We start from the raw sequence: 14,473 nt of genomic DNA on the forward strand, positions 1-14,473 counted from the left end.
ACGCCTTGGGTCAAATGCAGATCAAAGCAGGAGTGTTGTACGGCGGAGGAGCGCGGTGGAGGAGCGCGGCGGAGGAGCACGGCGGAGGAGCAAAACGCCACGAGTTACATCAGAAAAAAGAGAAAAAAGAGAGGGATCTATTGTGGAGAGTGAGCGTTGGAGCTGGAGGGCGTCTCTGCTTCATGGAGGAAAATTGAATAAAATGAAGTCTACATTGACAAATATTCCTGAAAAGAGAAAGTGTAATTCAAGTTGCAGCTTGAGTTATTCGTACATTTATAAAAATATATTTATACTTTGGACATTTTGAAGGTAGAGCCAGAAAGTCACAAGCTCAGTGTCGAAAAATGAGGCAAAAAAGTTTGGTGGACTCTCCTTAAATACTTAAAAACTTTACTATATGAAGATGGACGACTTGTACTTCACTCACGTCACCACCAGAGGAGCTACTGTGGATGTTTTATTATTGTTTTATTTTTGAGATAGTTGACAAAAATGTTACTCGAGTACTAGTATCGTAACTTGAAATAATCCTTGAGTTCATTGCAATAAAGTGGAAGTAAACAGTCGTCAATCAGTCAAACTTTATTTCTATAGCACCTTCCAGAGTTTTGGACCGGCCACTGCAAAAGAACGATGGCCCCACTGTTTGTCCCGGGACAGGGGGACCTCCAGCAGATGTTGCCCAGACCGTAGACTCTGCTGGGCTGAGGGGTCAAAATGTCACACAGATAAGAAGGAGCAAGACCAATGAGGGCAGTAAAAACAAACATGAACATTTTAAACTGAATTCTGAACTGGACAGAGAGCCAGTGAGAGGACAGGACGGGGGGTGTGGTCATGTGACAGGACAGGACGGGGGGGATGTGGTCATGTGACAGGACAGGAGGCGGAGCTGAAAGACGCTCGCTCTGACCACAGAATCTATTTGACTCCTTCAAATTTTAGACTGCTGTCCAATTTCACTTACAAATTTTTGACACGGTGGTTAAAGTGGAGTAAAGGTCGGACGTTCCAAACTCAATACATTCTGTTTTTTTTTCTTCATTCAAACAGAGAAAATGAGTGACTCAAACAAGTAAAACCTGAGCACGGATAAACAGTTTGTACATAAAGTATATTTATAATCTAAGTTGAGTTTATAAGTAATGGTACAAACATAAATACTGAACATGCTGTTTTCTGATACTTCCAAAAATGACAAAACAAATCAGATCTGAAGTGGAGCTGTAAGAAAAAGTTCATATTTTGCTTTTGTCGTTATAAACACTGAATATTTGTGTTACTTTTGTCAGAAGTGCAGTTTGTGTTGTGTATTGTTCATTAAAGTATCGCTCTGAGTAAAGGAGACTTTTATTTTGTAAAAACTTCTCTCAGTGGCGTTTGCTCCGTACAGAAAGATTCATTAAATAAATTTGCCAAACGGAGGCACTTTTGAACAGTTACTTCTGCCAAAACACCTCAACAGTTTGAAAAGTAACATTTACTCAGGCAAAAGTGACGTAGTGCTGCCAAACGCTGTGTTCCAGTTGATATAAAAACTGTTGAAACGAGGAGAAACTCTGTGATTTAAAGTTGTAATTGCACTGGCAGGAGCAGACGTGTAAATCTGTGTGTTTGTCTCCACACTCTGCGACGCTACAGGACCTTGTTTTTACTTTTACTTCATTATTAAAGCTCCTTGTCCCACAGATGCGGCTCTGTTCTGCAGTGATTATCATCTGCTCCTTCTTTGTGATGTTTACATGAGGTTTTGTTGTCGCGCCTGGAGGAGAACGACCACGACTCCATCAGATAAAGATTCAAAATGACTCAAATTTCTTAAAGATAGATGTCTCTGGTGTTTCATTTCATTTTGTGTTGGATACAGAGAAACTAAATGGGCCGTACGCAGCTCTATCTGTTTATGTGATGAAATATGCCCTGCTCCGGCGCTTCTGACAAAGGCAAAGGTGCGATATTGGCAATTTCCACAGTACCATCTGCAGAACTCGGGCCCCGGGAGGAACCAGGGGAACATGGAAGGATGACAAGCCCCTGAGCTGTCTCCTACCAGGCTAAACACTGCTTAACAGGGGCCCCTCTTTCATTATTTATGCTTACAAATCATTTGGCAGTCATTAATGAATATTTGATTGTGTAAGCTGTTTCATATCGCTCTGCTGCTTGTGTTGCAGTGACACACATTAGGCTCCAGTGAATACGTGCTCATTTTTCAACAGCGTCATGATGACATTGGATTAATTATAATGAATCCTAAAGCACAGCACATAGAGGATGTGGAGACGTATGTTGTTGTTGTCACACGGAGGCGAGGACGACAGATTTAGTCATTTACACAAGTGTTACACAAAGTACAGTTTGTGTCAAAGCTCAGAGCTGTTTATTATTTATAGAAGAAAGACGAGTCTAAATGTACAGCACACGATGAACACGAGGTCATTCAAAGAGTTTTACAGAATAAAAAACACATTGAAATCACACAAAATATAAATAATCACAAATGATCAACATAAAATGAATATTAAAGGAGAAAAGTGCAGAATAAAACCCTTTTCAGTCACAGCAGATAAACAGAACAGAGTCTGGATTTAAACGGTTTAGTTTTGGTTTAGTGCCAATTTAGTCCAGCTTTAGACCCAGTCTAGACCCGATTTAGTCTCTGGTTTAGTCTCTAGTTTAGTCCCGGTTTAGTCCCTGTTTAGTCCCGGTTTAGTCCAGCTTTAGACCCAGTCTAGACCCGATTTAGTCTCTGGTTTAGTCTCTAGTTTAGTCCCGGTTTAGTCCCTGTTTAGTCCCGGTTTAGTCCAGCTTTAGACCCGGTTTAGTCCCTGATTTAGTCTCTGGTTTAGTCTCTAGTTTAGTCCTGGTTTAGTCCCGGTTTAGTTCAGCTTTAGACCCAGTTTAGACCCAATTTGGTCTCTGGTTTAGTCTCTGGTTTGGTCCTGGTTGTGTCCTGGTTGAGTCCTGGGTTAGTCCTGGTTTAGTCCTGGTTTAGTCCCGGTTTAGTCCCGGTTTAGTCCAGCTTTAGACTCGGTATAGTCCCTGATTTACTCTCTGGTTTAGTGTCTAGTTTAGTTCTGGTTTAGTCCCTGATTTAGTCTCTGGTTTAGTCTCTAATTTAGTCCTGGTTTAGTCCCGGGTTTAGTCCCGGTTTACTTCCGGTTAAGTCCTGGTTCTAGACCTGAGCACAGGACACATGTGCTCGTTCTTCCTGGTTCTAGTCCTGACCCGAGCAGCAGTGTTCTGGATGTTCTGGATGTTCTGTTCTGTGGCTCGTTTGGAGAGGACAGTGAGGACGTTACAGTCGCCTAATCTACTGGACACAAATACATGGATGGTGGTGATGCTGTTTGCTACATGATTTAAAATTCACCCTGCAGTTTTCGTCAGTTTGAGTGATCAAAATGAGTGTGTTCTGTGCCTTATATGTACGACTCAGCCTTATATTTACCCCCCTGTCCCCATACACACTTACTGCACATTTAAAGTCAAACTCTTGTTGTCCATCTTCTAAAAGTTCAAACTTCTCTCCCACAGACTATTTCAAACTATTTCAAACTTTGGTCTAACGCTTGAGAGCAGGTTTTAATTTCATCTGATTATTTGACGTGTTATCCAAAATGGAAGTAAGCTATGAAGTTTTGCCTGACTGACTGCTGAAGTTTAATTTCTAGCCAAATTACCCCCTTATCAACTCAGAAATCTAATTAAAAAGAGTGACACAGTAGAGCGGGCAGTACCTAAACGCAACACCCAGTCTGCACCAAACGTATCCAAATCCATCTGATATTAAATAAGGAGATAATGATATCTGAGGCGTGTTTGTGGCCACGGGGAATCAAAATCTTTTATAATCATCATTTAGTGGATTTATTTCTGCATCACACGGCGCGACGCTTTGACTGAAATCACCATGACAACTTCAATTAACCCTGATTTATTCCAGACACACGTCCTCCAGCCCCACAGAGATGATGCTGCCATAATGTGTATAGTGCCTCATTGGGCTTTAGCTAATAAAGCTCTGGAGCTGGAGGGTTCCTGCTTCAAAAATAAACCTGATCCTAGACTTTGGAGACACTAGATGGCACTATTGGCCAGGACATGCGCGCGCCATCACCCTCAGCTGTGCGTCTTCTCCAGGCAGCGTCTCTTTGCACTTGGACTGTGCGTCGTGTCGTGCTCTGTGCTGTTTCCACTTTGAGACTGTGTTTATCTGTGGATAGCCCCGCGCCACGAGGACAAGAACACACCGGTTGGACGTCGGTTCCTGTCAGGAGACCCAAGTTTCGCAGATTGGAGCCACTGCAGCTGATTAACAACATGCATTACTTCTGGATTTACAGCGTTTGGATCCCCGGAGCCGCGTTCCTCTTCGGATTTCAAGGCAAGGATCCCCCCCTCTGATTCCTCCTCTGCGCATTTCAGCTCAAACATGCCACATTTCAGCTCCCAGTCTGCAGTCACATCAGTCTTGGCTTTGTTTTGACATTGTTTGCACAGCGTTTCATGATGGCAGCTCTGATAAATGTGTTTGGAACATGGGCCACTTTGAGATGTTCTGCTTTGGCCACAGGAAAAAAAAAAACAAAAAAACAAAAACCATGGTCCCTAGGCGTGAGTGCAATGTCAAAGTGGAGTGTGTGGAGAGAACAGGCAGTGCTTTAGCTCATGCATGTGGCTGTATGGGGGACGTGCACGGGCTGGTGGAGATTAGAGGACTGTTACTCACTCTCTATCCCAGCTGGCCTGAAATCTGTTGCATTTGGACACCTTGGTGAGCTTTGTGCTTGTGCATCTCCCCCTGAAGACTGAGCACCTTGCCTCATGTGTCAGTCCAGCACTTTTAAACAGATGCCAGGCGTGTTAATTGTTTTGCACCTTGTTCTAGGAGGCAGTCGAGCTTCAGATGATGTGCTGCAGGGATGTGGCTGCAGAGTGGAGCAGTGTGTGTGGTCGTGTCTTTGTGGTTTAAAGGGTGAGGTTTAAAGTGCTCTGCTAAAATTGAGGTTTAGGATTTGTCGAATTCACTGATTTAAAATGGAAGTGCTCTGACAGCCATCATCAGATCTTAACTTGTTGTAGAGTTGCAGCGTGTCGTTCCCGCAGTCGCCTCTAGGTTGTGCTGTTTGCATACGAGAAACAGGAATTAAACTTGACATTATGACATAATGGTGACATCGGGGGAGTACTTACGCCTCCTGCCTGGTGTCCATTGTCTTCAGGTTTAACCGTGGCATTTTGGAAGACGCTTTGTCGATGTGCTTTAAGTTTTAAGAAGCATTTCCAGACAGCCCCGTTTAATATACAAAAAAAAAAAAACACTGGAAGAATAACCTTTAATCAGACGTTGCTCTAGTGTTGCATCTTCTATCGTCATTTCAAAATACTCAATATCCTCTGTCTGTTTATGTTTTCGTTATGATTTGCAGGTGTGTATGTGTTAGATTTGGCCTTGAACCCGACTTTAAATGAGTTTATCGATGCTCATAAGACGTCTTTGGCAAATGTGAGTAACCTCAGAGCAGCCTCAGCCAAACCTAAATCAAATTCTGTGCTTTTAGAGAATCACAAACCTTCAGATCAATGCACACTTTTAATGCCTCTTCCTTTAAGGAGTCCAACTTACTGTAAAGCTTATTGACGGCTCACTGGAGTAACCTGAGCCGCAGAGCGACGTGTAGTAGTGATATATCTGCTCCTCGTGCCTTTTTATTTAGACCGGACTCATCTTCATTCATCTGGACTGTCACTGCGCTCGGGTTTCCTCTCATGACTCGACTAATAGACCTGGTTTGGTCCATCACAGGCAGATGAGCGGAATCAATGAGTGTCTTTTGTCTCCCACAGGACACACTGGACTAGAATAGAGCGAGTCTGACCAAGCAGATAAGAGAGGAGAGGAGGAGGGGAGGAGGGGAGGAGAGGAGAGAGAGGAGAGAGGGGAGAGGGGAGAGGAGGAGAGGGGAGCACATTCTGACCAAGCAGATAACAGAGGAGAGGAGAGGAGAGGAGAGGGAAGGGGAGGGGAGGGGAGGGGAGAGAGGAGAGAGCAGAGGGGAGAGGGAGGAGAGAGAGAGGAGGGAGCAGAGGGGAGAGGGAGGAGAGGGGAGGGGAGAGAAGAGAGGGAGGAGAGGGGAGGGGAGAGAAGAGAGAAGAGAGCACATTCTGACCAAGCAGGTGACGAGAGGGGAGAGAAGAGGGGAGAGAGGAGAGAGCACATTCTGACCAAGCAGATAATGGAGAGGAGAGGGAAGGGGAGAGGGAGGAGGGAACAGAGGGAAGAGGGAGGAGAGGAGAGAGGGGAGAGCACATTCTGACCAAGCAGGTAATGGAGGAGAGGGGAGGGGAGAGGGGAGAAGGGAAAGGGGAAAGGGGAGGGAGGAGTGGAAAGAGGAGAGAGGATGGGAGGTGCTAGACTCAAGCCTGGAGCATGTGCAGAGGAGGGAGGGAGGAGGGGCAGGAGGAGGAGGAGAGGAGGGAGAGGGGGGAGGGCAGATGAGGTGAGGCGGAAGTGAAGTGAAGGGGAGATGGGAGGGAAGCGGTGGGGAGAGAGGTAGAGGGAGGAAAAGAGGAGGCGGAAGGAAAGGTGGGAGGGGAGAGAGGGGGGGTGGGGAGGGGAGAGAGGAGGGGTGAATAGGAGCAGTGGGAGAGGACGAGGGGCAGAGGGGCTGTAGGTGTCACTGTTTTTCTGTGATGACTTTTCGTGACAGATGTGATGTTGATCTGGTCCAGGCTTCAGTGTTTTTAGAGACAAGAAACATAAAACAGAGACACAGATCTGAGTTTGAGTTGTTTTTACACTGGTTTATTGACTTTATTGACTCTGTAATGAACACATCTAAAGACAGACCTGATCTAAAGACACTTTAAACTCTGTGGATGGAGGCGGCTCATACTTTTATTCATCTGGAAACAAACACTTACTCATGAGTTTCCTACAGTCGGGTCACATTTTGCACATTTAGTCTTTATATGGCCATTAAAGAGGTGATTATGATGCCACAAATGCCACACCCTGAAACATTCCAGGCAAAGCAGTGACATCTCCATGGAGACACACAGGTGTAGCCCAGAAAAGTTACATAATGCACATTTAAAGTCAATGGATTGTTCTGAAAGTTTACTCCTCACTGTCACTTGTCACGAGGGCCGAGGTTTACAGTTTTTAAAAAGTCATGAAAACATCAATTATCCTAAAATTCGCAGGTGTCTCAGCATCACATTTATTGTTTTTTGCTGCAAGTGAAATTAACAATGAATAATAAATGTGTCAATTATATAACTCTTGACTATAAAAAAAACACATGAACTAACCTGAGAAAAACCCAGAAAAAGGAGATGATAAAGGACACGCTGCATCAGGCGTCGTGCTAAATGCTCTTCAGCTCGTGTTCGCCTAGCGATAGCAAAGTTGACACAAACGTCTCATTATTCATACAAATCCAAGCACAAAGTACATTCAGTAGTTTTTTTCACCAGGTCTGTTACTTTTGATGGATATTTTTGGATCAAGTTTGTCAAACGATGTAGGAGGTTTGTGTCGTAAATGTCGTAAAAGTCGCTCGTGTGAGTCGCCCGTGTGAGTCGCCCGTGTGAGTCGCCCGTGTGAGTCGCCCGTGTGAGTCGCCCGTGTGAGTCGCCCGTGTGAGTCGCCCGTGTGAGTCGCCCGTGTGAGTCGCCCGTGTGAGTCGCTCGTGTGAGTCGCTCGTGTAAGTCGCTCGTGGAGGTTGCTCCTGTTTGTCCTCGGAGTCGTATCTTTTCTCCTTCAGACTCTGCAGATCGGTGGCTCGTCTTGTTGCTCTTGTTTTTCAAATCCATAATAATTCCACACATCAGACTTCACCTTCTCGAGTGGAGGATATAAATGTGTGGAGTCACTGGGATCAGGATCCACTGCCCACGAGCCACGAGCCGTAGACACAGAAGCTACAAGTTTCATTGCTATGATAGAGCGCCCCCTTATGAGCAAACACCAGAACTAACAGTTAAACATTGTATTGAAACTGAAACATGAGACAGTCTGGTTCTATAAAGACAATTATGATCACGATTATTTAAAAAAAGCCACAAACGATTCACTTTTTATCACAATTAGCAATATTTTCGTATATCGTCCCGTCTTTACTCGTCAAGAAAAGACTCACAGTATAAAGATCTGATCCAAATGTTCGTATTGTCAGAGGGATGTGATAATGAGTGGATGAAATGACCACATCCTTCAGCTCCGGTTTATGACGCGTGGTTTGATTTCAGATTCACTTCTTACACAGGGACAGGTTTAGGAGAATCTGATCTGTCTCTTATTTCTAGCACTGAAGTTCTGGGTAGTTTAATTTCTATACTGTCCTCTACCTCCGTCTGTCACACGCCCTGCTCTCTGTCTCTTTTCTTCTCTCCATCTCCTCCTCGTCTCTCTCCTTCCCTCTCAGCTTGAATATAAAAAGTGATCTGCCACATCCTGCTTGTGCTGTGAGCCGCTTCACATTTCTATGACTGCAGACATTTTCCGGGGGATCACACGGAGCGGAGCGCACATGGAGGACAGTAACACTCTACCTCTTCCTCCGCTCCAGGAAAAATATTCACTCTGACATGAATGAATCCAGCCTTGCATTTTCAGCAGTTGTCAGAGCTCGTCTTTCCCACATGTGCTCCAATCACAAAGCAGCTCGGGGCGTCTCGGTGACAGAGAGAGGCTGTGAAGAGGAATTAGACGTGTCAAAAGCTGACATCAACTCCAGAGGGATGGGGACCTTGTGGGGAGACGTTCAACAGAGCCTCCACTAAAATGGGATAAATTGATTTAACTTTCCATTTGTATTGAAGCCCTCGATGCGTTTTATGAATCGATGGGAATCTGGATGTTTAGGTTTTCAGTCTCACGTGTACGTACAGTACGATCAATAGAAAACTGTGATTAATCATGTGACTGTTCTCCTTTTGGAACCGTACGCAATGGTTTTGAAGCAGGCTGATATTGTGTCGCTTTGGTACGACCTTTGTAGACTTATATTCTGTTATTAATACTCCCAGAGTAGAAAACTGTGAGCTGAGTTTGTAGTAAAGTTGTCTGTCGCTGCATCGTGGTTCACCTTTTGTGGTCTCGCTGTTTCGTGGATTTTTTTAGTACAATTTTGCATTTTTCTTTTTGTGTCGTGCGTCCTGATTGGCTGTTGGACTGTAGACCATTGTGTCGTGCGTCCTGATTGGCTGTTGGACTGTAGACCATTGTGTCGTGCGTCCTGATTGGCTGTTGGACTGTAGACCGTTGTGTCGTGCGTCCTGATTGGCTGTTGGACTGTAGACCATTGTGTCGTGCGTCCTGATTGGCTGTTGGACTGTAGACCATTGTGTCGTGCGTCCTGATTGGCTGTTGGACTGTAGACCATTGTCCATCAGTCTCCTCCGTGCCGTGTCTCCTGTCCAGTACAGAATGTGTTCAGACAAATTTACATAAACGTTGGATCTCAGTGTGACTCTGAAGTGCTGTACGTTTGCAATTTGTTTTCTCCCCGACAAAACCCACAATGTCGATGAAACGTTCTGCACCGACAAAGACGCCTACGAAGGTTTGAACTTTGAGAGAGTTTAAACGAGAGAGAAATGTGAGAAAATGTTAACGCCTGTGTGAGAAAAGTGTATAAAGTGTGTGGTGAGGGGTTTTACAGACAAAAACAGAGAGAATAATGTAAAAAATAAAGCGGATTTCGTTCATCGCGGGTTATTTTTGAAACGTGACCCCCGACATAAACCAGGGACCAGTGTAGATGGTTTGAAAAGCGAGCGCGGTGGACGTCCTGGGGTAAATCTGATCAACAAATTTCAACTTTTACATAAAGATGCACTGATACAGCTTTTTCAGTTTTGAAACGATTCCAATACTATAGATTTAAGTATCTGCCGATCCCCGACATCGATCGATACCAGGGCAGAGACTGAAAATGGCTTTTATTTCCTTTAAACTAAACAGAAGTTATTAAAATACACATATTTATCTCTCAAGTAACTATAAATCAAAATTCTGCTGCAGTCTGTTTATCGTCTTATTACATCAGTTTAAAAGTCCATCCAGTTTGTCGTCTGAACTGATATTTAGGAGCCGATATTCAGAACGTTTTTGAGTAATCTGATACCAGTGTTGAATCGGTGCGTCCTTCATTTTACAGTAGCACATTTGTATCATTTAGTCAAACGTTGTGACTGTGGGCGACTCTCAAACACGAGTGAAAGTTGAGTTTGATTTAAAATATTGGGTTCAGATGATACAGATTTGAACCGAGTGACTTCGCAGCCTCTCGTCTCCTGACAAACGGTGATATTAAACGGAGCGGCGTGCAGCGGCGGTGTCTGGTTCGGCAGATGTCTTATACAGTGGTGCATCTGTCTCATCAGGCAGGTGTTTAAGTATCTGCTCCTGGGGATTTCAAAGTGTGAAAGAGAGAGACGAGATACTGCAAACAAACTGCAACTCAGCTCTGCAGTTTAGAGGAAGGAGAAAACATCTGTGGCTGTAATAATAATAATAATAATAATAATAATAATAACTGAAGAGATGGTTATTGAATACTCCAAAGCATCACTCAGAGCAGAAGAGGTCGGGCTGTGACGAAAAAAAAGTTAATTTACTGTGATTTTTGGTTGAATTTAAATATTTACTTAAAAAAATAACATGTTATTGCTTCATGTATTATTAGATTTATTAACATTTAGAGTCTGGGAACAAAACGACTCTGAATTTGGGCAAATTTTGGTTTTGAAATTTTGGTTTTGGTCTTCATTTGAGTAGAAATAAGAAACAAAAACACAAAACAGTTTGGTTAAACACAAACCCATTGGCTCCAGAGGACAAGAGACACAATATAAATGTCATTAATTATACCTTAAGTTTTATTTAAGTCAATTTAACACAATCAAATGTCTCTGAACTCTGCTCTAAACGCGACTGTTCTCCCATAAGACGATAAACGATAATATTGAAACTAAATTAAAAATAAATAAATGTACAAAACTGTTAAAAATATGAACTGCAATAAATAAATAACAGAATACAACACCTAAGTTAAGTTATAATGAGTCATAAAAGTCATTTATTCAACTTTCTACAGCTCAAATCTCATCGTGATCCAGAAAATTGACCAAATATTTCCCACTAGTGCAAAGAAAAAGTCGTCACAATAAATATTAACCCCAAAATGATTGTTCCGTGTGTTATGTGATGAAATATAAGTTTATATTAGTCGTTATCGTGACAGTTTTGATTAAAATGCATCGAGTAGCGCAGCTTCATGAGCAGAATACAAACCTACGAGACGTTCACTTATTTTAATCCTGTTTTTCACTTTATAGATTTTTGCTGGAGTTGACGTTTTCTCACTTGAATCACATGAAACTGTCTGAGATTAAACTGTCATTCAGACTTAACTTTACAGCGACGTCACTTAAACCTCTCATTTTCAGATAGTTCTATTTCTGTTTTCTTCTGTGCACCAGGGTTTGATATTTGTGCACGATATTCACTAACGAGCTGCACCGGGAGGAGGGGGTAAATCTTCCGGTCCGAGCTCGTCGAGTTGTGCCAGCGTTTAATTTCTCTTCCATTTTTACCGCAATTAAAATTCAATTAAAGATTACCCACAGTCTCCTTTTGAACTGCGCTTATCACATAATTAACATAACCCACCTTTAACTATGAGCTTTTGTAACGTTTGTGTCAAAGTTGAGGATAAAAAACGCCGCCGAGTGCTTCACGAGTCTCAACCAAACGCTAATGGAGTCAACATCTCCACATCTGATAATTAGATCTTGTTCTAATTCAGATTTAAATAAAGCTTTAAGTATTGCAGCCGATTTGCTAACAGCCCCGTCTCTCCCTGATGTTTGACTCGAACAATAAATCTTTGTGTTTCTTCTAAGTCCATTAAGACTTTATGGCTGCGTGAACATGGATTTTAGAGAAGCACTGGAAGGATAATCGCTCACGTCTCAACATCTGGGACAGAGACGTTCATTTACTATTCACACAATACGACTCTATGATTATTGTAATGGTCTGAATGATTTACTGATTAAATATTCATCTCAGAATGTTCCATCGCTCTGGCCAAAGTACTAATATGTGTTTGTATCTAAGACGGAATGGTTATAGATGATATAAGTACAGTGTATCTGCAGTTATCTCTTGCATCACTTGTTTTGTGTTTTTATAGTAGTTCTTTAGTATAACATTGTCACTACTCTTTTTTTCCCAGTGCTTTTATAAGATCTGTGCAGTTTGATATCTTCTTCGGGCTCCTTATCTGTGCGTCTCTGGTGACAGCTGGGTTTGATGTTCGTACCATCTAATGCTGTTTTATTTATATCACTTTAGATCATATATCAAATACAGTGGCAGACGCAGTAATGATGAAACAGGGCGGCGCAAAAATGCTATTTTTGTAACAAGTGTTGAGATTGTGATTTGAATTTTGTGTTTAAAAAGTAGGATTAGGTCCAGTATGTAATGTCCACATCGAATCAGTAACATCTGCAGCTTTTTACCAACGAAAAACAAGGAGAAAATCAAAGATAAACTGTCAAAACCAGACGTAGAGAGACTTATCCTGCATTTGTGTCCAGTAGATTAGACGACTGTAACGTCCTGATCACTGGACTCTCCAAACGAGAGACAGAACAGAACATCCAGAACATCCAGAACACTCGGGTCAGGACTAGAACCAGGAAGTACTTCACACGTGTGTCCTGTGGCTCCTGTGGCTCCTGTGGCTCAGAGACTTTAAAGCAGCTCAGTGTGAACAAGTCTCTCCATGGACCAGGACCAAAGAACATCTCCCACATGAGCCACAAGAACCATCTCACATGAGGAGGACTAAACCAGGACTAAACCAGGACTAAACCAGGACTAAACCGGGACTAAACCAGGACTAAACCAGGACTAAACCGGGAACTAAATCAGGACTAGACTGAGACTTAACCAGGACTAAACCAGGACTAAACCAGGATTAAACCTGGTGAATCAGTGTTTGAGTTTTGTTCAGTTTAAACCTGGATCTTTCTTCCTGAAGATGTGACTCAGGCCTCGACTTTGACGATGTTTAAATCCAGACTCAAATGGTTTTGTTTATCTGCTGTGACTGAAAGAGTTTTATTCTGCACTTTTCTCCTTTTTAATGTTAATTATATTATTTGTGATTAATTATGTTCTGTACACATTGTGCTGTACAAATACACTTGCCTTGACCAGTTGAATACAAATACTCTCACATCCGCAGTTTCACGTCTGCACTTCCAGGTGCTGCAGTCTCCTTCTATAAAACAGCCTTTGTCTTTCACTAACTCAAAGTTACACCAACTCAAAGTGCGGTTTTGATTTGATTGCGGAACATTATGCGGCTCTATTAAACAAGTTAAAATAAAATAGAATATTAAATCATTTATAAAACATTTCCCATAATTCATCCTGTGCCTATAATCTTCTGTGGTCCAGAGTTATGTCCAGAGTTATGTCCAGTGGGTTGGAGAAGACGGAGGCACCGAGCCAACTAAATCAGCCAGCCTTAATGGCATCGCATTAATAAAGTCTGGGTGTTATGTTATGATAATTTCCCCATTAGAGGAGATTGGATAAAGTGGAGGAGAACTTTTGGAGCAGCAAATCAAAAGTCATGGGTGCGTGAGGTTACACACCGCGACTCGTACACCGCGGCCCAAGCACCGTCCACACTCGCAAACGCACTGACCTCACGCGTAAATCATGAAAATGCACTGACAAAGATACGTTTTACATTATGCAACAGCTTTAATATTCAAGGGACTTTAGTAAAATATGGACATAAAGTAACGGCGCTCACTGATTAAGCGAGAGAGAAGTGTCTGGACCTGTCGGCGGAGTGCGGTTTACACCCCGAGCCGTGTTTAGCTGCGTGTCTATTATTTTAACAATATACACGAGCAAATGTAAAAGGATAAAGATGTTTTTGCCAGAAGCTACAGCGCCTCGTGACATTCTGAGGTCTCTGAAGTCTGAGGAAGAAGAGGTTAAGCCACATGTGTCTCCACTTTGAAACGAGCTCACACTGTTTATCTCTAACAAGATTCATGTTTGTTTTCACGTCTCTTGTGTGTTTATGTAAAAGTGCGTGATCTGACAGGTCTGATTCTACATAAATACCTGAAAAAAAGATCATTCTGTTAATGCAAAACTGACTAAAAAGTAAAAATAGTGTTTGTTTTTCCACAGTCACGTCTGTAAATGTCATGGTTGAGGTTTTTGTTTCAGTTTGTTTTAATGGTGTTTAAAGTGTTGTTTATTATTCATAATTTGACACTTCTTCCATCTCTTTTTGCAAATGAAACAAGTGTATTTTCTCAAAGGGCAGCTGGTCTCGTCCAGATACAAAGTGTAGGTCAAAGTGAAGAATTTACAGCCTGACTGGAAACTCCTGTAAATCAATGCAACAAGGACAAGATG

Source organism: Periophthalmus magnuspinnatus, chromosome 13, assembly GCF_009829125.3.
Source record: "Periophthalmus magnuspinnatus isolate fPerMag1 chromosome 13, fPerMag1.2.pri, whole genome shotgun sequence".
NCBI lineage: Eukaryota > Metazoa > Chordata > Actinopteri > Gobiiformes > Gobiidae > Periophthalmus > Periophthalmus magnuspinnatus.